General features: G+C 30.3%; 1 protein-coding gene across 2 annotated transcripts in view; it reads right to left on the bottom strand.

The window, feature by feature from the left end:
• Positions 1-27,611, bottom strand: part of LOC122713004 (furin-like protease 2) — a 378,215-nt gene that overhangs the window by 332,707 nt on the left and 17,897 nt on the right. The window lies entirely within an intron of this gene.

Here is a 27,611-nt window from a genome sequence, read left to right as displayed (position 1 = left end):
TAAGTTATTTCATTTGTAAGCAGAATAGGAAAACTAAACTAACCTTCCCTACTTGATCCACCACAACATGAGTATAGTGTTCACGGCTAGAAAAAACCTCGCGGGACGGCACAGGAGCAAGAGGGGTTGTCCTTGGCTAGGACCATTTATCCCCACTTCAGACGCTTTGTTGATAAACTTAACCGCACGCTATATAATAAAAGAGCTACAATTCGAATACAAGAAACAAAAATTATTTTCATTTATGAAGTTATAGGATAACCGTCCAAGTCTAGAAACTGAAATATTTTTGAAACTGTTAATTATTTCGACGCATATCGACATATATTCATATACGTACAATTATTATCTCAATTACTCGAATATAAAATTACATTTATAAATTAAACTATTGTTATAAATCATAATTAAGCTCAATACATATTATGAGAAATAAATTTGTATATCGTACGTTAGAATTTTCTGGATTCTATGTTTACGCTAATGCATCAAAGTTTAGATACAGATCGTCGTTTTGGATTAATATATAAGCGCTACCTTCCAAATTAATCAATCAGATCTGCATTCCTTCCACGAGATTTCTTTCCATCGTGGCAAGTAAACGAGATTTAAGAATCTTGATTGAATTTTAACAAAACAATTACATTAAATTAAATATTTACGAGAAAATTCCAATCGAATTTATCCAAAACTAAAATTTTAAAGTTTTAACACTACATTCGAACAGTTCAATTTGACGCAACACATAAAAATTAAACAAAATAAAAAATTTGTAAAAATTCGCGACAACAAAGTAACCACCACGAAGAGAGAGAGAGAGAGAGAGAGAGAGATTTTCCGCCACCACCTTCTGAAAAGCATCGAGAAAGCCAGAGAATAATCTTAACCGCCACCACCCTCTTTAACTTCCCCTCCCGTACTACGAAACTCGGAATCAAAGCTGGAACCTATAAAACGGTGGATGCGGCGGAATTGCCTCGAGAAGCGGCCTACTTCCGGTGGCGAACGGAAGGAAAAGTTGGGCCGGGCGAACGTAACGGGCTCCTTGAACGAAATGGTTTTTCAGAAAACGCAGCGGACCGAATCGCAGAATACAGGATCGTCCAAAACGAGAGCCACGTTTTTTTGAAATGAAATGTAAGTCGTTCCAAATATCTTTTCCTTCTTTGCTTTTAATAATAAAAAGTTCTAATTAGCTTGAACGAAGGGATTGTGCACTATATATAATTTAAATTGATCACTATATATAAAATATGAATCAAGTATTTTGGGATTTTTTTATTTTAATCTTATTAATCGAAAAGAGGGATCGTCTAAAATAATGCAATAAATAAATAAAAATTATATTATTTAATACGAAATGAATGAATTATGGCAAAATATGAAATTGAATACTTAATCAATAATAATGTTCTTCATTGTGCACAATTAACAAAAAAGGCATACATGATGGTGAGATTTCAAAAATGGAAACTTATCAACTCAATAATTATTTAAAAAAAAATATATTTTTTAACCAAAAATCTCCTTATAACCACAAATTTATAAAATATATATTTTTTTATAATTCGATCAAAAGAGAAACTACATCCCTTTCCCTCAAACATCCTCGATTATTCCTCTCATTTTAATATAAATATCCAATCCATCCAAAAAGATTTTCCAGAAAACGCTCGCAACTGGTTCGAAATATTAAGAGAGACACGGGTTTTCCTTGACCTAGCGCGCAAACACCATTCACTGGGAAGCGCGCAATCCACACACACACACAAGAACGAGAAACTGTGAAATTTCGCCCTTTCCCTTCGATCGGCGTACGTGAGCGGGATAACTTCCGGTTTTCGTAACCTACCGCAAAAACCTTTTGTGCGTCTGTTTTCTATCTGAGGAAGGATCTCCGCTCCGCCAATTGAAAAAGGTGGGGGAACCTCGATAAAATCTCGCCTTCGCGGCCATATTTATGAATCTCGGTGAACGGGAACGAGAATTACGCACTGCGACGCTGTGATAGGAATTCCGCACGAGATTAATCGAGTAATTTTTAGCAGTGGCGAAGTGGCAAAGGAGAGGGGATTTTGCGCAATTGATTGGAATCGAGGATCTTGCGGTAACAGGGGATAAAAATCCCCTTTTGAGTCATATAAAAAATATATTTCGTCCGATAGAGATCTGATAAAAACTGAACGATTTGTTGTTATGTAATATACATTGTGGATGCAAAATTATATAGGGGATTTAGTTTCTTCGGAAGCTGAAGTAGTAATCTGTATATTTGTCTTATATTCTTGAATATTTTTTTTATAAATTCTGTATCTTTGGAAAAAATTATTTATCTAGCTGATTAATTTAATTTAACAATGCATAAAAAATATGTAAATGTATGATTGAATAAGTTTTGAGAAATTAGACATGATAACGATCGATACTTTGATTTTTTAAAAACAGAAAGAGAAGATTGCAGTAAAATTTAATTACTTGTACTTAAATTAAATATCGTTTTTTGTCAAACATTCCGGTTTCTCTGTTATATTTGGATATCGTAATAATTTCAGCGATAAATTTATGTGATGTTGGAGATTATTATATACATGTCAGATAATTACAAAGTATTAAATTGAATAAATATCATATAGAACGATATTAATGATAATTACGCGAAAATTATTAAATACGCATGAAAATATTGTAATTAATTAACAAACAAAAAAAATTTTTTCAAAATAATATTAATAACTTTATAATATTGAAGATAAAATATCACCGACTTATTTAAATTTGTGATATTTATGAACCGATTACGAATATTCCAATTTGTTCCAATTGAACACACTAATATATATATCCATATGTATATCCATAGCATCTGTTTGACATTTTTGACACTTCACAACAACATTCGTTCATTCCATTTATTTTTTTTTTTTTTTCATTTGCACAATATGTTAAAAATATAGACGAAAAAGTAATACTTTAATGCTTCAATATTTTCTAAAAACAGATCGGATCAAATCGGTGATTTTCGAATCTGATCTGACTATCTTCGAATCCGATTGGAGATTTTCGGATCGTGACATCGCTCTTGCTTCAAAAGAAAATATGAATTGGATAAATAAGAATAAAAAATAAAGAAAAAAAATAATAAATCAAAGAACGCGATCGATGAAAGAAATTTCACAATCAAAAGAAAAATTTGACATGAAGTTTATGTTCCATCTGTGATTTTTATCGATGTAATCGAACGTTAAACTTTGATGATTTATCGTGGCGCGAAAGATTAATTTTTTTTTCCCTCGATTTTAAAGAAGCGACACAAATTCCGATTTCGATAAATTTTTACGGTGATTTTATTGCATGTTGTAAACGTTACACATCAAAATGTCCTTCGAAACAAAACGTTAAATAATAGAATTTAAGATTTACTTTTCAATCGCTGCACATTGCGAAGCAGAAAAAAAAGAAAAAAAATATATATATAAATCTCGAAAAATAAGTATGTACATATATATCACAAGCTTTGAAAGATTTCAAATATGGGAATATTAATCTAAGAACGATAAGCCGTCTTTTCATTACCATTTCTACCAAAATTGAACAAGAAGCGCAAGACACCGACTCGGCCAAGACATATCATTCCATCAAATCAAAGCAAGAAGGTGAAAAGGTACTCGGCAAAATAATGAAGTGTTTGCACACGCGTATGCCGGATAAAGCGCACAAAGTAACTCCTTTATTACGGGGCTAACGTGGTAAATGAATAAAACTGTAATCTTCAGTTTTCGCTCGGTAAAGTAGAGTAGACGCGCGAGGAAAAGGATCCGAGACGAAAGATGGAGGGGATGTGTACAAAGAACTGCGAGCCAAGAAAGTCCCGAGTATATCTTGAGAAGGAAGAACTGATCAAGGAAAAGTAAAAAAAAAAAGAGGAAGGAGAAGAGTAAGGAAGCGGAGAATGGAATCAGAGAAACAAAGGTAAAGGAAGAATGAAAGCGGAAAATAAAAGAAAGAAAAGAAAGTCTCGGCAAGTTCAGATCGATACATCTGCCTTTATCGTGCGCCTGCTCTTCGACTCGATGTGCACACTACGGGCAAGTAACACGGACAAAGTGCAAGCTGCGCTTCCACGAGTCGATCCCACGACCCTTGATTCTAATCTCGGACGACTTTCACCCCTTCTCTGCTACTTCCCTTATAACGTCTTCTTTACACGATCGCGCTTACGAGAAACGATTGATGAGCAAATCGCACGGATTTTTTAGTATCGGTTATCCGTATCTCTTTTATGATGGTTGTTGAAATAAATATTTTTATATATAGTAATGTGTTTAAAGTATAAGTTTTTTTATAATAAAAATAATAAAAAATTATTAGCTGCTCTTTTATCTAACAATGATGCTAAATAGCATATTGTTTACCAAAAAGTAAGGTTATGTTTTACGAAACGCTTTTCAAAATACAGTTGCAATAATTTAATGATCAAAAATTTACAAACCTCATAAATTATGAAAATTAAAAATTCTTCGCAAGAGATTAATTACTAATTGAGAAATGAATGATCGAATTAACGGAATTAAGTGGAAATATTAACTTGTTAATTTTTTTTTTATAGTTTGGAAAAAAATTATTTTTTTTTCTCAGCAGAAGTGTAATGATTTCGTTTATGGTTTAAGGAATCGGCGAAACTAAACATGTGCTCGTCTCCTTGAAAACTCGTGTCTAGTGAAATTTTCATTACTAAAAAAGGTAGTCGAGCATTCGTAAGCTCCCACGTACGTTCTAATCCTATGATCCCCCCTGGTCAATTTCCTGACAACGGTGTACCATCTTCGTTGTCCTAGATTTACGGCACACGATGAAATGCTAAATAAAAAGTTTTTCTGTGTTCTTTTCCCGTCATGTGTCCTACATCAATTCGATTGCTTCGAGCTTTTAGCAAATACGTACGGTTTAATCTATTTCTTTTTTCTTCTTCTTTTTTTTTTAACGGAGAAATAGATGTATCCGCTATAAATAATAATAGAATGTTGATTTCTAAATTTTGAATGTATTTTGAATATGTGTATGTCTATATGTGAAGTAAATATAAAATGTAATTTTAGCAATATTCGTGACTATATTTTAAATTTTCCACCGTAAATTGTATGCACGAATGCAAATTCAGATTTGAATTCGTTATATTTTCTCATTTAACTTGGATTAAAGTTGTTTCAACTTGGCGAAACGAAATATTATTAAGGATTAAATTGAGATTAAGAATTAAACCTTTTACGACACATCGTTCTTGACAATTTTGAAAATTAAAAAATAAAAAATATCTGTTTAAATAAATAATTAAACTAAAAAAAAGGAAACATTTGGAAATTTATTTATTTATCTCGAAGAACAAGAAATACAAAGTTAGAATTATTATTCAAACGAAAATAAAAAATAAAAAAAATTTCAACGGCGTGTATAATTTAGCAATTGTAAAAACGTTTAAGAGTTTCAAGAACGAATTAATTTCTTATTTAAACGCGTAAATTTTAACGTCAAAAAAATTCTCGATTTCTCTTTCAAATACAGAAAACTCATTGCACCAATGAACTGCAACAAATTCTTAAATTCGCATAAAAAAAAAACGGCAATACTCTCGCGGAAATACCAAGGATAAGAAGGATACATTTGGCAAAACTGTATCGACGAAATAACATCGATGCACGGAAATGAATTTTTGCTTAGATCGCGCTGAAGATACGCGAGCCGGAAAATTCGAAGATGAGTACATCCGCGCCACTTCCGGCTTAACTTTCCGACCTCGTGCTTAAAACCGCGTCTGTGATCCCCTCTCGGCCGCAAAACTCGATTGCAACTCGAAAACTTCGGCCGGGAGACCGTGGTACTATAAAACGCGGAGAAGGGAAGGGGAGAAAAGTGTATATGGAGCGTATATACGATGTGCAAATGTCATAACTTGTTGCGTAATATTGGAAATTCTTTGCGGATAATATTTTGCGGATGAGGAGATAGGAAGAATGTTTAACGAAAAACGGGGATTGATTGAGAAAGAAGGTGAAAATATTGGAGAAATTTTTTTAAGATGCATCTTTTTTAAAAATATTTTAATTGACTGTTATTTATTATTTTTCGTGACTAAATAAATCATAGAAATCATATATATGAAAATCGAGTCGTCTTTGGTTAAAAATCGATCCAAAACGAGAGATTCACTTTTATAGATGTCAAAGATCGGATAAGGTATGAAAAAGTAAAGAGTCGTATGGCCTAGTTAGGGCTCAAATTCCTGTCGAATCAAATAAGAAGATATAGCCAACGAAACTTTCAAACTGTCCAATCGATTTATGGGATTCCGATGTTATGAGAGCGTGGTCCTTGACGAGGAGACAAGAAGTAAAGGAGTAAACGAGAGAAGTAAAACAAGAGAGAAAAGATTGTTGGATATCTATAACTTCAAATCGATAACGATAAATTTAAATCGAATATTATTGATTGTCGGTAAAAAAGTTGAAAAATATTAGTAAAAATATTAATATTGATATAATACAAAAGTTAAATAGGAAAAATAAATTTCGCTTGGATATACAAAAATTTGTTGTCCGATAAAAACTGATGGGTATTTAAACATATAAATTTTTCGAATTTCATTAAGCCATTTCTTGATCGCGTAAAAATCGAAAGGGAGATCGATTATACGCGACACTGGTCGTTAATAAACGACTTTATGAAACGTCGCAGAAGTATGAAATATTTCGTTTGAAATAATTCAAATAACATTTATATCGAAAATTTTGGTGGAAAATTCTCGTTAAGCCAAATAATGTGCAATCGAGATATATAACGTAGGATATAAAACGTAATTTATTGAATTTAAGAATCTGTAAATCAAGATTTTTAATATTTATTTTATTTTTTCAAATTATTAACGATTCGATGTAATCTCTCTGTAAAATATTCTATTAATACTATGATGACGCAATAACAACGCCACGTGATTATTAGTAATCTTCAATACTTAATATATTTAATTATTCATTTATTTATGCACTTTAATTATTACTTCTATTTTTTTACGTTTCAAATATTCAAATTGCATATTATATTTTCTTACCAAATGTTGAAAAATCAATCATCATTAATTATATATTAAAAAATAAAAATAAAAGTTAAAAATAATTATTTTATCAAAAAAATAACGATGTCAAGAGACACGGTAGCAATCCTACAAGAAGCGTGTCTGGCCACGAGGACAAATGTCGAGATTACGTAGATTATCGCTTGGCCAACTTGGAATTCACACGGATACCCTTAACACCCATCGAATATGTGTCGCGTTAAATCCATCCATCTGTGTAACTTGGAATGCTGGACACACCCGCACCCTTTATGTATACACGATTCTACGCGGCTACGATCACGAACACGTTGATTATCCGGGACTACGGTGGAGACAGTTATGCCAGTTACCTGCGATCTCACGCCTAAGTACAAGCATATAACCAAGTCCCCCTGATTGCACGTACAAAGCAGCCGAGCTATTGCGAGTCGACATTGACGATTACCTTGACACTCTCTGAACGTCGAAAGGGTTTCGTTTAACCGTGATTGTAGTAGTAGTTACGATTGACGATGAAATGGTTTTCTCCGAAATGACATCAAGAACGTGTACAATAGTGCCTTGTTTAGAGTTGGAAGTCTTAAAATTAAAATAAGTGGAATGATGTAGTTTGAATTTAAAATTGGAAATAAAATAAAATATGAAAGATAATTAAAGATAATTTAAATAGAAAAATAAATAGAATTAAAGATATTAAGAGTGTAATAATTAGTGAATGAGTTATATTTAGCAAACTTATATAAAAATATCACTAACTACTACCATGTTATTAATAAATTATTTTAAAATAATTTAACATTCATGAATATCTATATATTGAATATAATTTAAATGAATAACTATATATATACAAAATTCAATGCAAGTTTTAAACTTGATACATAACATATTTCTCACAGAAAAGATCAAAATAAGTACAAAAGAAAATTGCTTTTCATTCAATTTTTGTCAGTTTTCATTTTTCATTTCCCAAGGCAGCTCAAATTTTTTAAAATTAGTTTAGAGTTTTTGAAATACACATTCTTGTGTCCACGGTAGAAAATGTTATTCCGCGTGTCCAAAATCGTTTCGGTATTTTCCATTTCCGTCCGTTGTTCTCGCAGTCAAATTTGCAATTTTGTTGGCAAACGAGTTAAATAGCCAAACGAGCATTTAGAGACGCTTTTCGTGTCCCGTACATCGCATTCTCGTGGATTCCGGTTCGGATGAATCCCGTGGCAATAATTTCCAACAATTACCGGTCGAAATGTGTAACATTTACGCTTCCAAAAATTACATTCAGGATCTAACCAAATTCATGCCGCATTTGTCATTCTGTTTACAAAATGTGCAATGTTTATCGGTAATAATGTTATTCTTGTTAAAATTCATTAGTATTCACTATCTTGTGAAAAGGAAATAATCGAAAGAGAATAAATTTCGCTTTTTTGATAATGAAATATCAAGTGATGATAAACATGATTACTTTTATAATAGAAAAATTACACTGTATAATGTAAAGTTATGATAAATTTTTAATTCTTTGCATAAAATGAACTCGCGAAATACACGGTCAGACGCCATGGTGATTAAAACTACTTAAAAGCTTCAATAGATCTCGAGCTCTCGAACCGATCATGACCGACTATTGCCGAGCTCATCCGAAGTCACTCGAGCCTACGAAAGTTATCTCGATCTTGCCCGAATTCTTCCGATTTGTTACGAAGTTCAATTTCCCGAATTACCGTACACTCAGTGGTAGACAAAATTCCAAGCTTTTAACATCAGAAACAGATCCATGAATAAAAGCAAAGAAACATTCGTAAGGATTGAGGAAACGTAGTTCCGTCTAGAGCTACCACAGCAGGAAAAGGAATGGTCGATCGTTAAAGAAAATCGTTTGAAGCTTAACCGAGGAAGAAATCGCAAATTGCTCCGCTCGTTTGCTTCTAGGCGACACGAAGCAAAAAGGCCGATTATCAAAACGGTTGAGCCAACGGTTTTATTCGGCATCTGGTGGGCGACACAGGTTCGCGACATCCCGCAGGGACGGTTTACGCGCGCAATTACGAATATCGGTGCCAGTTATAAGTTTCTATCGTGATCGAGTATCGGTGATCAAAACCATTACGGTAAATTGAGAACGGGCCAGGCTCCGCTGTAATTCCGATGGATCGATTTCGTTCGTTATCCGTGTCGCGGTCATTACCCTACGGGAGAAAGAATCGCCTCGTGCGATCCCATATCGCGTGATTGCTTCTCGACGAGCGGAGATACTTCGATTATTGGATTAAATCACGTTGTAACGCGTTTCGAGAGAGATTTCGAGGATTTGAGTACCGTTTATTGCGAGATTTATAAGATTAATAGAAAAATATGTTTTCTCTTCTTATGTATTTTTTATATATTCTTATGTATTTTATTCTGCCTTTATATCTTTTATTTGCTGTTGCAGCTTTTTCTGAATTTTAAATTATTCGTTAACCAAATACTAATAAAACAAATCGATAATAAAAAAACTACAATTCACAATAAAGAAGGTTATAATATTAAATCTCTATAATAGATTCCAGAAAATATATTCAATTATTTTTATATCTTTTGATGACTGCCGCTTTTATGTTTCTAAAAAACATATTGTTTAATTTCTAATTACAGGCTCAGATAAAAAATTATAAAAAGAAATCTTTTATTATTTTCTTTGTAATTTTTTTAACAATTTTTTTTTTCATTTGATAAATTAATTTTTTTTCAAAAAATTTCAAATTATTTGATCCAATTTTTAAAAAATTAGTTGCACCGATTCGAAATCTTTTCAAATCCTATAATAATTTCTAATCTCATTTCTCTGAATTCCAAATTTCTCACAAACTACAAAAATCATACAATATACAATACAAAGGAAATATTTTAAAAAAGATAAAAAGATTACGAAAAAAAGGCGAAGCATTGGCTTGAAAATTTCAAATCGGTAAGATGAATTGCACTGATAGAGATGTGAGAAGCAATGACGGAAGCTCGAAACGGCGGAAAGAACAAATGGAAGAGAAAGAGTGGACGAGAAGACGACGAGAGAGGCACACGACTTCTTCTAAACCCATTCCATTCGACAAATTTATGCGAGCCTTGGCACCGATTCATAGCCCTCGAAGATTATGGCATCGATGTATGGCTACCTAAAGCTTCCTTTCTCGGCCCGCATTTCTTTACACGTTTCACTACATCATACACAAATGTCTCTTTCCTGTACAGGACATACTTGGCACGGGACAACCAACTGAATGAAACGATACGGTTAACGGCATGATTTACGAATACTTGGATACAAATCATATTGCTGGCTGCCATATTGTGCAGATTGTATAACCTATAAAATGAAAAGCACGCGAAAAATCAATGTTGCGTAATAACGAATTATCAATCGACGATAATGATAATAAAATTTTTGATCATAAACGTTAAATATTCTGTGATATAATTGATAAAATTTTAGAATTTATTTGAATTCGTTTGAAAACGATGAGAAAGATCTATATAAGTTTCTAACCTAAGTTTTACGTAAGTATTGAATCTAGATAATATATAAAAATTTCTATGCGAGTGAAGTTTGATGAAAGGAGAAAAAAGGAAATATCATTTTTCTATATTAAGTTAAAGATCCTGTTAGCATTCGGTAATTGCAGAAATAATTATTTAGTTAATACGTGCTCACAACGGTATTAGGTAAAATTAATCTTTATGTTAATATCCATACCTAATATATTTAAAATTAAAAATTTGTTATCTTTCCTTTAAATAATTTTTAAATTCTTCTATGGTTTGTTTCGATTTATATATTGTATAAAAATTTAAGAATTGCCAAAAATTACTAAAATTGAATAATATCGAAAATTTTAGTTATTAACACAAGGATTAATAGGCTGCCAATAAATAGAATATTATTTATCGATTATTGAGTACATGGTTTACATTTGCGCATAATAAATTGCAACACTTCCAAATCGATAGAAAATACGATTTAAAGGTGATTGCATTAAATAATTCATTTGTAAACTCGCGATAAATAAAGTGTTTTAACGTGTATAAAATCGTCTTACACTGTCATATATATGTACAATTTCAAATCTGTTCCAATTCTAGTTTGCAATTGTAAGTTATTTCCTTTGTAGTGTTGAGAGCATCTGATATTGCTTCTATACTACATCTGACAGGACTAGTGTCTTTTGTTTCGGATCTTCCCGAGATCCTGTACAGAAGATCTCTAGTCTGACATGGTTTGTATTGAATATTACGCTGCGTTGGGAGGATATGCATTGTTCTGCGCCTATTCCAGAACAGCTTCAATATGTTAACTTATAATATCAACCTTTTGTTAAAAATTCTTTGTTCTCTCGTAAATTTTCAGAATCAGATTCTGAAAATAATATGAACGTTTCAAACGATTATATTGAAGACTCTCGTATCTAAAAATAAAATTTTCAACCAGGTGTATCCATTTTACGATTCTTATCTCGATTTCCATATCCAGACCTTAGACCTGCATATTATCAAGCTTAAAAATCGCGTGGATCGATAACAGTTAATTTTCATTCGATTTAATTTAATTTTGAATGTCATTTTTTCACTTGTACACATACAATTTTATTATTCTAATATGGGACTTATCTTAGAAAGAGTTTAAAACGATGACTGGCTTCATTTGAAGTAAATCTACTAGCAATTTCGTAATCTTTTTTTTTTCTTTTTTTTTTTTTTTTTTTTAATTTGACATTCCATTATACAGCCATTTGTTTTTCTATATTCCATAATTATTATTTTTTTTTTTTTTAAATATCCATAACGTTATTTTCTCGAATTTCTAGTTCACTTTACATTTTCGATTCTATATTAGTTTCGAAATGATTCTAAAATTCATTCGTTCATTCGATTTTTCCGTTGAATTGAAAGTTATAGTTGCCAGATTAAGCCATTTTCATCGTGAATGTTAATATGCTTTTAACGAATAATATTGGTGCCATGCGTATTTATAAGCAAAACTGTAACGCTAAATTATGCGAGATATAACGTATATTGTTATTAAGGAAATTAGTGCACACGCTTCATGCTCTCGTTGGAAAGTACAAAATATATTCGGATGTTCTATGAATAACATACAACACCACTTTTGCGTCATATAAATCCAGCGAATTAACTTAGTGAAAACTGAGCGGACAACAAAGCAGTCCCTATTTAATACCTTTCTTAAAATTTATCCACGTAGATATTCGTCGTTACAAAGAAATATGAAATTTTCCAGAAACAAATAATAAATTGCACACATTTATAATTTATCCACGTATTACTATATAATAATAATAAATAAATATAATATTCAACAAACTTTCTTGAGATATATTGCTTGTGTTCATAAATTGTATTATAATTGGATACAAAAATATATATATATCTTTTTTATAAATGGAAATTTCTTATTTAATTAATTAATATTGGCCAACGAATTCTTATTCTAAAATATAAAATAAAACTAACGATTGTGAGATGTCCTATAATTACTTTTTATGCCATCAGATCTTAGTAACGCCATTAATTGTAACAATCACGGGAAAAAGAAATAGAAAAAAAAAAAAAATAATCGCATCGAGCTTACTTGTTATTCGTTCCTCGTCATCCTATTCGTTAAAATACGATAAATTGATTAATGGACGAGGAGAAAAGCGACAACTGACGCAGCTAGTTATGAAATCACGTAATGCTACGTAGTAACGACTAATGCGTGGACATTAATCAGATTATGTTATCGACATGTGGCAGACGCATACGACCCTTATTGTTTCCGGTAAACTTTTCCTCGATATTGTTATTTATTCGCTATAATCGTTTATTATCGGATAATATCTACAATCATGTACAGAGACATTCGATTGTTTATTAATCCTTAAACCCTGATACATTGGATCATTTTTTATCCAGTTCTTCTATTGCTAAAAATACATATTAATTTTGAAATACGAATAATTTGAGCTATTTATATATTCAATATTTTCATCCATTTGTTTTATGATCAAATTTCTTTTAGAGAAGATATTTAAAATCTTTAACATGAAATTTGTGGATCGTAGAAAATTAATGGATTATTAAAAATATATATAGGATTTCAAAAATATTGGAACATACTGGAGATTCTGAAGGAAATTTCAAGCAACATTTTCCTTTACAAAAATTTTCGGTTAGGTTTTGTTAACGAGTTATTAATAAAAAAACACTGGCCAATCACGGAGCGCGTAGCCTAATCGAGCCGCAACAATAGCGTTGGCTATGTGCTGCCGATGAGCATGAACAAATCCAAGCAACATATCTCGAAGAAAGTGTGTTGAATATAATAAATATTTTTATCGATGAAAAATTATATCGAATTATATCGAACGATGAATAAATAAATAAATAAATATAATATTCAACAAATTTTCTTCGAGATATGTTGCTTGGACTTGTTTGTGTTCGATCAGCGGGACAGTAACTAATGCTACTGACGCGGCTCCACTAAGCTATACGCTCTCTGATTGGCCAGTGTTTTTTGTTGATAATTCGTTAACAAAACTATAACGAAAGTAACAAAGGAAAAAAATGTTGTTTGAAATTACCTCAGAAATCTCCATTTTACGAATGTTCCAACATTTTTGGAACTTGTATATATTATAATTCTCTGAAAATTTTAACTTTAATAAAATTAAAGTTAATTTAAAAATAATTTAAAAATTTATGTAATTTCCCATTACTTCAACCATACTTAGAATACAATAAGAGAAAGTCACATTCCATAAAAGTCATCGTTAAATAAAACGATTTCTTTAAATTATTCACGAGTTATGTATGAATTTATTCTTAGATGAGATACAAAAATATGTATCTTTATGATGATTTCTAAACTAGAAAATAAACGTTTGCATGGCAATGAGATATGTGATAAATATGAAACACGCATTAAAATAGATTGATGTATGTATATCATATTATGATATGTAATTTTCATTATCAATTGGTCGATAAAGAATAATTCTCGAATTTTCATTTATAAGCTAAATTTATTTAGAATCGATATAATTAGTACATGTATTATAGATGTGACTGGAACATCTGGCACAGATACTTGCCAAAATTTTCTTAATTCTAACTCTGAATATATTTGATTAGTCTTAGCGATTGCAACCAGATGACTCATTAATTCCTACTTTCTCGCAAATCTTCGCTTTTATTTTGTTACCTGTATAGAATATCCTCTTCAGAAATAGATCAAAATGAAAAAAGATCGTACAAACATAATTTTTAATACAAAACAATATTGAGCAACTAATTTTCTATTTATACAAAAATTTCGAGATTCTTTATAGAAATATTCTAATTTACATTTATGTGACAGTTTTCATTCTTAGAAAGAGTTTATTTCTAATACAAATACGATATAGTATCATTAAGAAACGAGAATAAATCGATGAAACATCATATCGCAAACTCTTTGGCAAATTGCTTGTTTGATCGAATAAGTGGCTAATTGATTACAAATAAAAGTAGATGCTATCAACACCAATCGCAATTACCCAACGTTTATCACCGTATAACAATAAACCGTGGTTTCAGGAGCAACTATAATTTGTCTTGGAGGGAGGAGTGCAAACACGATGTTCCGATAACCGGTTTATCAGAAAATTGACTTTCATACAATCGACGATTCCACGGTCTGGGTGTGTTCTCGTTTTCTATTGCTTTCCATTATTCAAAACGGTCCCCGCTGTCAGTTTGCGTGCACGCGTTTTAAATTGCAGCTAACCGAGCAAGAGTACACAACTACAGAGTTCTCACAACTATATACAGTGTGTTATTTCGTAAGCTCAAGGAACCACCAGATAATCTTTCTTCTTTCCTCCTTCCCTTCTTCTTTTTCTGTCTTCTATTCTCTTTCCTTCTCGTTTCTTTTTCTTATTCTCTTTCTCTCCTCTTCTACTTTTTTTCTCTTCCCTTATCTCTCCCTCTTCTTTCTCCCTTCTTCTTTTATTTTATAGGACTCACGTCTTCTCTTTCTCTCTCGGCCAAGAGACACGAGGTTTACCCCCACTATTGGAATACCCAACTCTTCGTTCCAATTCGCTCGAGCACACGGTATTCTAGAATGATAATTATTCGCTTATATGTCAATAAGATTCGTGTTACGACATCAATGTCGTCGATAATCATTCCGTGCTCATCACGCTTCACCTCGAATGGAAACGCATCAGAGAGAGATCAAGTTGCGGTGGTAATCCACCGGTAAATAGTTATATTTTGAATCCCATCACGTTCGGTTGGTATACGCCCAACAAGGCAGATGCTGTTATGGGTCACGGTGAACGAGCACCACGAACCAAATCTTTTATACACTTTTCGTATACGAATTCCTCTCGTTTCACGAGCTCGGTGAGCCGTATTTTATCAAGAGATGAGATTATACCCGTTCCCTTACCTGTTCTTGGGAGCGTGAATTCCTTTGCAACATCAAAAATCGTGAATCATGTTCGATTTGAGAAATCGTATCGTGTCGTGAAGTATAATTTTTCATTGAAAATTTTTTGATCAATCCTATCCCCGTCGGGTAAGTACTCACGATTAATGCTCGATCGTCGAAAAATAAAACGATTTATTTTCAGAAATTCGTTCGAAAAAAAGGTATAAATCATAATAAGAAATCAAGATAAGTCTAAAAGAATAATTTATAAGTCTACATTTATAAGTTTACATCACGTTATAAATATTATTATATAACGCAGATAAAATCATTAATTCCTATTTTTTTTTACATCGAAATTACGATTTCCTTTCTTGAAAAAAAAAATGAAAATGAAAATGAAAACGAAAATGAAAATTGAATCGTGGAAGATTGAAAAAAAAATTGGTTATCGTGTAAATTGCGCACGTGCAGACGTACATAGCGATCGAACAAGAAGCATCGATGTGTAAAAACCACGATTCAGATTGCAGGAAACCGGTAATTGCGGGGCCATTTCATCGCGTTTACACGTTTTCGAACAGAGGGACGCTGTATGAAAGCAGGCAAAGCCTCGTATGCATATAAATGAGAACCACGCGTTTCGAACAAAAGAGAAAACACGAGAGAAAGCAACGTGGTAAGGGATAGAGGATTGCCAATTATAATTATGTTTTATCATGATATCTATATTATTGTAAGTATATACCAATTGAAATATACACTCATCGAGTGAAATTAACACTTAGAATTATTACCAAATTAAAAATGTTCGTTTCAAATTTATTTTTACAATTATCCGAGATGTATGTAAGATGTATTTGTGAAACATGTCTGGAGGATCGATTCTAGAGGTCAAAACAAATATAAAAGTTAAAAGCACACAAAAATGTCGGTTGAGGTTTATTTATATAGTTATTAAGACGATTTAAGTTATTAAACGTTAGATGAAATGAAGAAATAGAATGCAATATAACGGAGACAGAGTATCTTTAATAATTTCAATTGGTTATAACTTTAATTGTCATATTAACTTTTGTGTTTGTTTTATACTCTAAAATCGATCCTCCAAAAATGTCATACGAATATTATTATATAATCCTATATAATTTTTATTATCTTTTTTAAATTATTTTTAAATTGTTTTTAAATTCTTAAATATATTATTTTTAAATATATAGGAAAACTTGATATGTAATAATATAGAAGAATAATAGTTTTTATAATAGCTTATAATATTAAAAAAGATGATATTTCAATAATAAATATTATTTTCCAAATTAATTAATATCATCTAAAATATCATCGCCATTACAAGTCCGATAAGTATATACAGATATGGATATGAACTCAATAAGTATAGATTGCTCAACGCTATGTACATATATTGCCATTATAATTTGCGCGCAATTATTATTCTAACATTGCATAATGTATCGCGAGTAGCTACGTGTCTGTGAAAGAGATTGTAATTGTTAGAGGAGAAAAAGCAATAAGTATGTTGCAATTTATGCTGTGCTTTATGGAATTAAAAATGGCACTTTTACAAACATGCATGAGAATTGTATATATATATATATATATATATTTTTTGAAAGTATATATATGTGCATGAACAAAATTTGGAAGAGGAGAGTTAAAAGGGTAGCAACCGATAAATCGATAACAGATCGTTAACAAATGGTATGCAATTCATTCTGGCGTTCCACCTCGAAAAAATCAATTGCATTTTACAGGATGAATGTAAAATTCCATAATTAAGGGGTGTGTACGTGCTAAAAGTGCCTTTACTATTTCACTTGCCACATTGAAAAACGGTTAAAAATAAATTTCACTTATTTTCTTTTACAATTTTATACCGTTGAAATATTGTTCCTTCATTTCTATTATTCTATTATTCTATTTCTAAAATATAAAATTAAATATGTAATATGAATTCTATTTAAAAAAAAAAACATATCTTTTTTTTAAATTTTTTTAAAATTTGTCAATGATACGATGAAATAAGATTTTATGATAAATAAAATAAGAGAAAATATATATGGAAACTAATGTTATCAAAATTTCAAAGAAACATAATCTTCAAAACAATTGAAATAATATACAGATAATATAAATCTAAATTTAAATCTAAATTATTTGCAATTGAAATAATTAATAAATATATGCAAATTATGTAAATTTAATAATAATAATAATAATGATAATAAAAAAATCAAATTATATGTATGCAATTGTTATTCAAATTTTATTATTTTACATCTTCATCTTATAAATAAAATACTATGATATTCAAATATAATGTAATTATTAAATCATAATATATTTATGCTAATTTAAATGATACTTTTTATTTCAAATGATAATAACAAAAATATTTATATAAATATTTACACTTTACATTACAAATAATAAACTTTTTCGTATGTAAGAAATACAAATTTCGTCAGAAACTACATAAAAAGGAATATATTGATACCTAAAAATATAACTATTTGAACAACAAAAATTTATTTGATAGTAACAAGTAGCAAAATCAAATAAAATAACGAATATTAAAATAATTTAATTCTTTCAAAATTAAAATACAACAAATAAAAAGTGAAATAAAAATTTTATTCAAATAATTTGAATAATAATTCATTTCGATAATTCTATGTTCAAGTACCATGTAAAACCGACAAAACCAACCAGCTAAACAACACATGGCAAGTTTATAACCACGGTCGAGAGAACGATTTAGTAAATTCCATATACGCGCATTTATCCACCGTCAGAAGATCAGTCGGCGCTAAACTCGTTTACAAATTGTAATGCTTCGCGTGTCAGGTATGTACATACCGTTGATTTAACAGCCAGATTTTAAGCACCGAGTAAATTTGACGCACCTGTCGTAATAACGATACTTGCCTCCACGATCGCCAAGATTTACGATCGCGTCAAAGAGAAACCGTGAAGTCGAGTCTCTGTTACTGCGTTATGTATATATATAACCAGAGATAAAATTGACGATCGTTTAAACGTTAATGAATCTGGTTGAGCAAACGAATGAACCGGTGTTGTTAGTGACACGAAACTGAGAATTACGCTTAGAAGCAATTTCAACGTTTGTGCTAGGTTATTTGTTAAACGAATTTGATGTGTTTCAAAAGTAATCAAATTTCTACGGAATGGAAGAAAACAGTGGTGACATCTTTTGTTAATAGTTAGAAATAAGTCACTTGGTCTGATAGGTTAATTTTTTAGTAAACTCAATATGTATTCCCTAGTGACTTTTTCAACCATGAATAATACATGTCAAAGACTTCATCCAATCCAATATGTCTGTAGAAAATATAATAAAACGAATTGATAGAATCCTATTCAAATGAAAGACAAATATCTTTGAATATTTGAGAAGACAAGAATTATCTATTACTATTATCAAATTGTAAGATTCTAATAATTTATTTTAATATTTTTCTATAAAGAACGAGAAACTAAATCAACCGATATATTTAAAAAATATATATAATTTTAAAAATATTAATTTTTTCTCAAAATTTTCGTTGGAAAAATTATATAATAAATAATTCTGAAAATATCAAAAACGATCAATTTAAATGGAACAAATCATAATAAATTTTTAATGTTATAGGTTAAACAGTTATGCAAAGTTTAAAATGTGTATATTATATGCAGTTTGCATATTGCTACTTTTAATCATGTTCTCTTGAACTTTCACTGATAAACGAAGCAGACGAATGCAACTGGATAACGATAATTCGTGATATTCGAACTTATCGGTTTTTGAAAGATTTAAACGACACGGAAGTTTCAACTGGTGATAATATTTCAAAATAACGCAATGCGGTGTTTCGTGAGAAAATTTAAACGAAATTTCGAACGTGCAACGCGTTAAAATAATTTATATACGAAATCTATGTATTTCCGCGATATGGTTGCCAGAAAAATATTCTCTATGGAGAGAATGGGAGAAAGTAGCATGCATCATATATAGTTAGCGAACTAGTGACGTCATTCATACTTTAGACAAATAAAGGTAAAAAAACTAACTAAATAAAATAATTCAATTTTATAAAATAAAAGAAAGTATTTATGCAATTAAATATGATATTATATTTTTGTTATTTATATGTAGCGGACTATTTTATAAATTAAATATATTTTTTAAATTTTGATGTTTATGATATAAATTATTTTGATAATTATAGAAAAGAATATACATGATTTTAAATTATTATTTAAAAATTATCGAAATCGATGAAGTATGTTCTTTTCTATCATTATTTTATTTATATTTTTCAATAATATATTTATCAATAATATTATTGTTTAATAATTTTGGTTTTCTTGAATTCAAATAAATTTATATTGAGATTATTAAAACAATAATGATATTTTCTTAGAATAGAAATGATTAATTAGTATCAATATTGCATTATAATCAATAATGTATTATAATCATATTATAATGTTTGAATTTTGAAACATTCCATTATAAAAACATTCATTATTGACCAATTTCTCTATTATTCGATTTTTCTATTATTAAAATGTTCTATTGTCCATATAATACATTTTATATTATACATGTATACAGTTTATGCATGATATAAACAATTTCTAGTGTGTATAAAGTTCACAATTTAATAAATTATGAATATTCCATTACATTTGAATTATTCATGGATGCTTATGTTTTAGAATCTATATGTATAATAATGAAATGTTGACTTTTCTATGGTAAAGTACGATTTTGTTGGATGTTGACTTTCCCAAGGGAGGTTTATTTCAAAATCACTAGCAATAACAAGAAATAAGATGCTTGAAATGTTTAAGCAGATTAAGCTACATCACATTCCATTCTATTATAGAAAAGCACTAGTTATTAACTAAATGACAAGTTATTTTATTTTCTGGAAATATAATAGTAATTTTCACTTTATGAATTTTCATTCTATGAATGTCTGTCTTTATGAAATTTTTATTTTAAATTCCATTATAAATTATATTCATTATAAAGACAAAATCACATGATAATATTTTTCTTACATTTTAAATATATTTTAAATCTTTGACTTTGGTAAAATTTTGACAATAAATATCATAATATTGGAATATTGAGTTTCAATATTTTATTTGTTAATCAACTTGTAAAAGTTTGATTAACTTTTTAATAAGTTTACTAACTCCTCAAAACCATTCAACTTTTATTTGAAATTTCTTGTTACGAATAATAACAATGACATAAATTCAAATGATAATATCAGGTAAATTTTATTTACAATTTTTTCAATACTTGTGAATTTTAAATGCAACTTTACTCAACTTTCTCAAGAAAATATCATTTCCATTTTTTTTTTAGTTACAAATATTTCATTTAAAATTGTAATTTTTATACTTTATGTATGCAATGAGGTAAAGGCCTGTTTGCTTGTTTAACACTTGGTTGATGCTTCTAATAGAATCGTTTCGAAAAAAAAAAAAGTTGTACAAACAGAATTAATTAAACGATTCTTAAGTAAATATTCGAAAATAATAAACACATACAGTGTAATATAAGAAATATTCACAATTTCGCATGTGAATTCTCATTTGATCATAAAATTTTCAGAATTTTTTTCAGAAATTGCTCTCGCCAGTATTTTTCTTTAAAAATGATCTCTCAAGAGTATTTTTCGCAAACTTGGACACTTGTCTAGTGATTATCAGACAATGACTTTCACTCTCAAGTAGTGTCCAAACTTTACTTCACTTTCAAATGAATTTCCATCTTAACTTTCACTCTTAACATAATGTCGATTAGCAAGCAATTCTCAAATTTATTTTTTTTTACTCTCAAATTTATCCACAATCTTTGAATAGAAAATTATATATATATATTTAACGATGACATACTATATCGTGAAATTCGTAAACATCTCATTTTTTTCGCATCAACGCTTGCATTATTCTCCGCTTGAAATTCATCGTGCATACCAATCATGAATATGCATCTCTGCTTCTTCACCGTTATATTACAAACACCGGCGAGAAAACACTCGTTCTTGTTCATTTAGAAAGAGACCAAGACGCCACTTGCATTTGCATGAACAATGGATTAAATCGATCAACAAAAATTAAAATAGAATAATATTAATGATTTGACGAATTATCGTTGTAGAATTGAACAAATTTGTAGAAAATTAAAATGTTTGTAAAATTTAAAAAAAAATAATCTCGATGAAAATCTTAACGAATCTATTAAAGCAAATAAATTTAGAAATATATTTATAAATTTAATTTTGAATTAATTTTGAAGTACGATTAAAAAATTCGATATAGGACAACGTTCATTTATGATGATCTTTTAAATTCTAAAACAAATTATTAATCATTCATTTGTGATAAAAAAAAAAAAAAGGAAAAGTTCGAGAGTCACTAATTGGTATTAAAACATGGATAATTTTCTTCTTCCTTTTTTCCATCGTTATTTCAATAACATCAACTTTTGAAATCTTTGAGGCTTGAGGATTTCTATCAAAGAAATTTTTCTTTAAGAAAAAGTTGCTTTATGTATAATCCATTACATTTAGATTAGATCTTTTTCAGATTAAATTTTTAAATAGTTTGAAAAATAATTAATCATGAAACTAATAAGAAAGATCACTGAATGATTAAGGATGAATAAGAAATGACAAGAATATGAACTGGCAGGCATCCGATTTAATTATCAATTTTAATTTTCTTTGCGGCTCGGAGATCAGGCGATTAATGTAAAATGTGCAAAATTACAGCCAACTATTGGCAAAATTACGAAAAGTTTCAATTATGTGATCATTCAATTTGACAAGTAAATTTGTAAAATTATCTTTGTTTCAAGAAATATAGAAAAAGAAAAAAAGAACAAATTCTTTGTCGATTGAAGATAATTCATGTATAATCATATGTAACTAAAATAACTAGAAAAATAACTAGCAAACTAATAAATAAAATTAGAATAAATTATTATAAATAAATTCTCATTCAAATTTATTTCTAATTATTTGAAAATAAATGGAAGAATTTATTTTCTGAATCTTTACAAATTTAATAATCAATTATCTTCACAGAAATCATAACAATATCACGAACTCAGTCTCATTAATCTCGCATCGTACGTATTTCATTTTGCACTCTAAAGAACGTTCGCAACACAAAAGTTAGGTTATGTGTAAAGTTTATATCGAACTATGCAACAGTAAAACATCACACAGATTATTCTAATTTCAATAAAAGTAATTTCACGAACATGAATAACGTATAATAAAACATGCCATGCTGGAAACGATTAATTCGTATCAAAGTTACTTTCATTAAAGTTATTAGATTACTTCCGTTTCTTCCGGCGATTATTCATAGAAAAGTGAATAATTAAAAAATTAAGTGAAAAATTAATCTACTAACGGAATCGAGATAGAAAATATATATCGGCGAAAGATCACTTTTGAATAATGGATTTAATAATTGTACGATCTATTCGTGGTGAAAATCCTTTCCCTTGCTTTTAACGTGCATCGATATAATATTGTGCAATCGCGCGTGAGGTACGTACGCTTTGTATCAGCGGTTCTCAATCGGTAATATATGATATCTAAAATTTTTGATCATCCTTCCTATTCCTATATGAAATAATTTTGACACTTGACGCTCGATATCAAACAGCGAAACATTTTTTTGAATAAAATGAGAGGTTAAACCATAATCAAAAATCTATCGACCATAACCAAAAAATATTATTTAAAAATAAGATCACTTCGAATTTAGATTCTGTGAATATAAAAAGGAAAGGAATCGATCCATTCGATCTATTTTTTTTTTTTTTAAGCGCACTCGCGATTCGATTTAAAAAAGAAAAATGAGCATGAACGGTTCGCGTATCGAAAATAGGAGAGAATGGAACGTGTCAGATACCATAACTCGAACGTATTAACGAAGAATTCGCGATTAGCCACGCGTCGAGGAAACAATTCTGGTTACCACGGCGAGGAATAAAAACAATGAGTACGTGACGGAAGTCGGGGTTGGCGAACTATAAGAAAAGGCACTCGGAGCTTTCGAAACGTTTCCACATCGGGTGGATATATATATACCGGGGGGCTCCTTTATTCGCGAGTATTCGCAACTTGAATTATTTACCCAAGAAGGCTCCACTGGAGTACGTGCAAACAACGGGAAGACGTGTTTCCACGATCGACTCACGATCCGACGTTTTGGTAGAAAGAAAATAGGATGTCCGTGAGAAACGGCCACGTTTACGGATGCATGGGATTTCCCTTTCCTTTACACGCAGCAACATCGAACGAAATATTCCTTTTCCTACGTGAAAAATCCCTCCTATTCTTCATTATTTCTCTTCGATTTCGCTTTCTTTCTTTTTTCTTTTTTTCAAATTTCTAAAAATACTCGTTTTGAACAATTTTCATTGAAATTTCGATTCCATTCTTTCCATTTCACATGGAGTAAAATAAATGCATTGCATATATAACGAATTCTATCGTATATTTTTAATTCTCTGGTGTTTTTCAAATATTCCTTTTCTTTCGAACGATTATTTTTTTTAAGGCAAATAACTCACGCGTTGATCCATCTTCATTTTTATATAATATAGCATAACAATATATACATATATATATATATATATATTTTTAGAGATGTTCTACTTTTCTAGATACGAGCTTCTATTATAATTATATGACTCGAAATAAGTAGAACAAATTTTATCGAATCGTTCTATTTGATAAAACGTCAAGCGGGGGGAAAAATTGTACGAAGATTATATGCAAGAGTGTCTTGCGTGTTTTTATCTCTGCCACTGAAATAGCTATGTTGCACGGAGCGGATGCGATGGGATACGATGGAAAGTAATATCGAGTAACAGGAAGTAGTGGCGGAGGGAGGGGGAAGGGGGGGAGAAGAGAAGGATGGTATTCCTTTAACAAATGCAATAAAATATGATTCTACATACACGTATGAGGTATGATATTGTACTATATTGAGTTGTATAGCCGCTAGTCGATAGACGATGTTGAAACTACGACGAGTTCAACGACTTAATATACTTAAAATGACCTTAGATTAAATATCTAGGTCTTAGCCATCAATAGCTACCAATTTGCTACTAAGAAACCAGATAATAATATTACGTCGTAAGTTTATCTTAAGTTTGTTATGGAATTATTGTCATATATAATTTATTTAATTATCCAAAAATAATAATAATAATAATAATAATAATAAACGCTCGAATAGTTTGATCAATTTTTACGATTTTAAGAAAAAAAAAAAAGAAGTGAGATTTTATATTAATAAATCATTTAATTAACAAGTTCTTGAACAGGGGATTCTGAATTGAAAATCAAAACGAACCGAGGTATAATCGATTTTATGTTGTAACGAGATCACTTTCACTTCATAAAATAGGCTGGCAACGAAGTAGCCTTGAACCACGTAATCCAGTTTTGCGAGGGATTATTATTGTCTCTGGTGATGCAACAAAAATATTAACTCGAATTCTGAAACAACTGAATTCGAAAAGAGAGCAGTGACGCTCATGCCAATATCTTCGGAATATAACAAAAGTTTCCTGGATATCAGAAGAAGTGCAATTTCCTTCGTTGGCAGGAATAAAAGGATGCAAGAAAGGGAACGAAACATCTCGGTCTATTCCAGTGGTTATCAAACTTTTTCAAACCAGGGAAGATTAGAATTTCTCGTAAACGTAGAATGAATTTCACGTGGCCCCACTATGTGAAAAATAACATTTTATTTCACTCTTGAATCACTATTGATCATACTTAACACATTTTAATAACGAATTATTAATCAATATAAAAAGTTTTATTTCCACTATACCACTTATTTTCACTGTAATTTTATTAATTCGACTCTTTCCTTTGTTTGAATGTAACACGGATATCGAATATCGGATATCAGAGGTCCTAGGGAACCCTAGACAGTTTGAGAAACGCTGCTCTATTGGATCGGTAACAGCTGAGGGGCAAGATGCCACGGATCCGGATGAAGGAAGTGAAAGTAATTTTCAGAAACTCGTGACTTACGTACACACACACACACACACACACACACACACACACACACACACACACACACACACACACACACACACACACACACGTATGTATTCCAGTTCTGCTCGCAGAGCAGTCGAACCGCGGATGCACGCGATAGCTGAAACTGCATAGGGGGAAAATGCAAGAACCGTGTTCAACAATTATTCGACTGTACAAGCGTTGCAAAGTCGATAATTGCAAAGTCGCTGACCGAGCTATATAGTTCGAGAAACGAGTGAATTATTAATGGAAGTAAGTCCTCCCCCCTCCTTCCTCTCTCCCCTCCCTCGCAAAATGAATTTAAACATCGCTTTTGAACCATGAAAACGGTAACTATAAACAACATTTGGTGAAATTACGCGAAATAATTACAGTTTGCAGAATGTTGCTAAAATATTTCCATATATATGTATATATTGATCGTGTAACTTTAACAACGGTTAAGGTAAAAGAAATTAGGGGCAAATATTAATCTGTCGGGAAGTTGTTGAAAGGTATTAAAAGATTAGTTCAAAGTTAGAAGATGGATTGATTGATTATTCATCGAGCAAGTTTGAAAGTTTTTTTTTAGAATTTCTTACTTTCTGTTCTATCTAAGAAGATCGTTTAAGAAGGAAATGTTTAAAAATTGATATCGATCGAAGAGTTTTTATTATTTTTGTATATATTTTATTACGTCTTATTAAAAAAAAATAATAATAAAATGTGTTTGTAACTGTAATATACGATGATATTATAAAAAAATTTTTTTTTCCTGGCGTTTTCATTATTTATATTTCCATTAATATAATTGTGAGTGAAAAGTTTGCTTGTCAAATATTTTGCTGTGCGCAGCGCAAATAACACGGAGACATACAGGGGAACAATATAAAAGAAAAATCAGAGCGGCCATCCATTGGTAAATCGGAACGGCACCTAAGGATATTGGTTGTAAGGGATATTGCCACTTTATCGATAATGCGACTAAGTCCAATGGCAATCTTAATCCTCAATATCGATTACGATATCGTGGCATAGGCTAGCGTAATAACGCAAAGAATCAGAGAAATTGATTTCTATCGAAAATATTCGAACAATACGGAGGAAAAATAATTTTCGATACGAGTGCCGATTACGGGCACGCGTAAAAGTGCAATAAAGTAAAATTGAACCGCTGTGAAATAGAAAATATAAAAGCGTTTGAATATTTTTCTTTTTTTGCTGTAGAAATAAAATTTTGTATAATATCTAATACGTGCAAGAGAAATTAAATTATTTTTGTTCATTCATAAAAACAAAAAAAATCGCAATACGAATCCACCAATTTAAAAATAATTTGTTTTTCAACTTCATTAAATATATACACATCGTATGTAAGTACGTACTGCACTCTTTCGTTATAATTGTTGATTTACTGATATTAGAATATTACACTTTTAGAATTGTTAAGTTCCTTAATTATCTCACATTGGATGCTATAATTAGCAGTACGCGTTTCCATATATGTAGACGAGATTACAATGCTCTGACGAGATTACACCGTTACATTCATACTGAATTATACACGTGTGAACTATTACACTATCACGCGCACTATAATTAAACCAGCTCAGCAGAATGTTTCTATTTCAGAAGATGAATGATTCACAACAATACGGAATCTAGGTAAAAAGATGTTTAAAAAAATATAAATGCATATAACACTCGATATGCGATATACATATAATGCTTATTATAAATTTAATAAATGCTTTTAATAATAACGTATATACTTGGCATCAAGAAGGTCGTGTAAACTAGTACAGATTATCTGATTTCAATCATATCTTTCGAGTTAATTGTATCCAATAATTGTAATAAATTAATCATTGTTTTAAATAATCATATATTCTCAGCCTTATTAGCTAAAATGAACGAAACTTATTAAAAAAATGAA

Source organism: Apis laboriosa, unplaced genomic scaffold, assembly GCF_014066325.1.
Source record: "Apis laboriosa isolate Shangri-la unplaced genomic scaffold, ASM1406632v1 scaffold112_cov148, whole genome shotgun sequence".
Taxonomy (NCBI): Eukaryota; Metazoa; Arthropoda; class Insecta; order Hymenoptera; family Apidae; genus Apis; species Apis laboriosa.
This window is presented reverse-complemented; position numbering and strand designations above follow the sequence as displayed.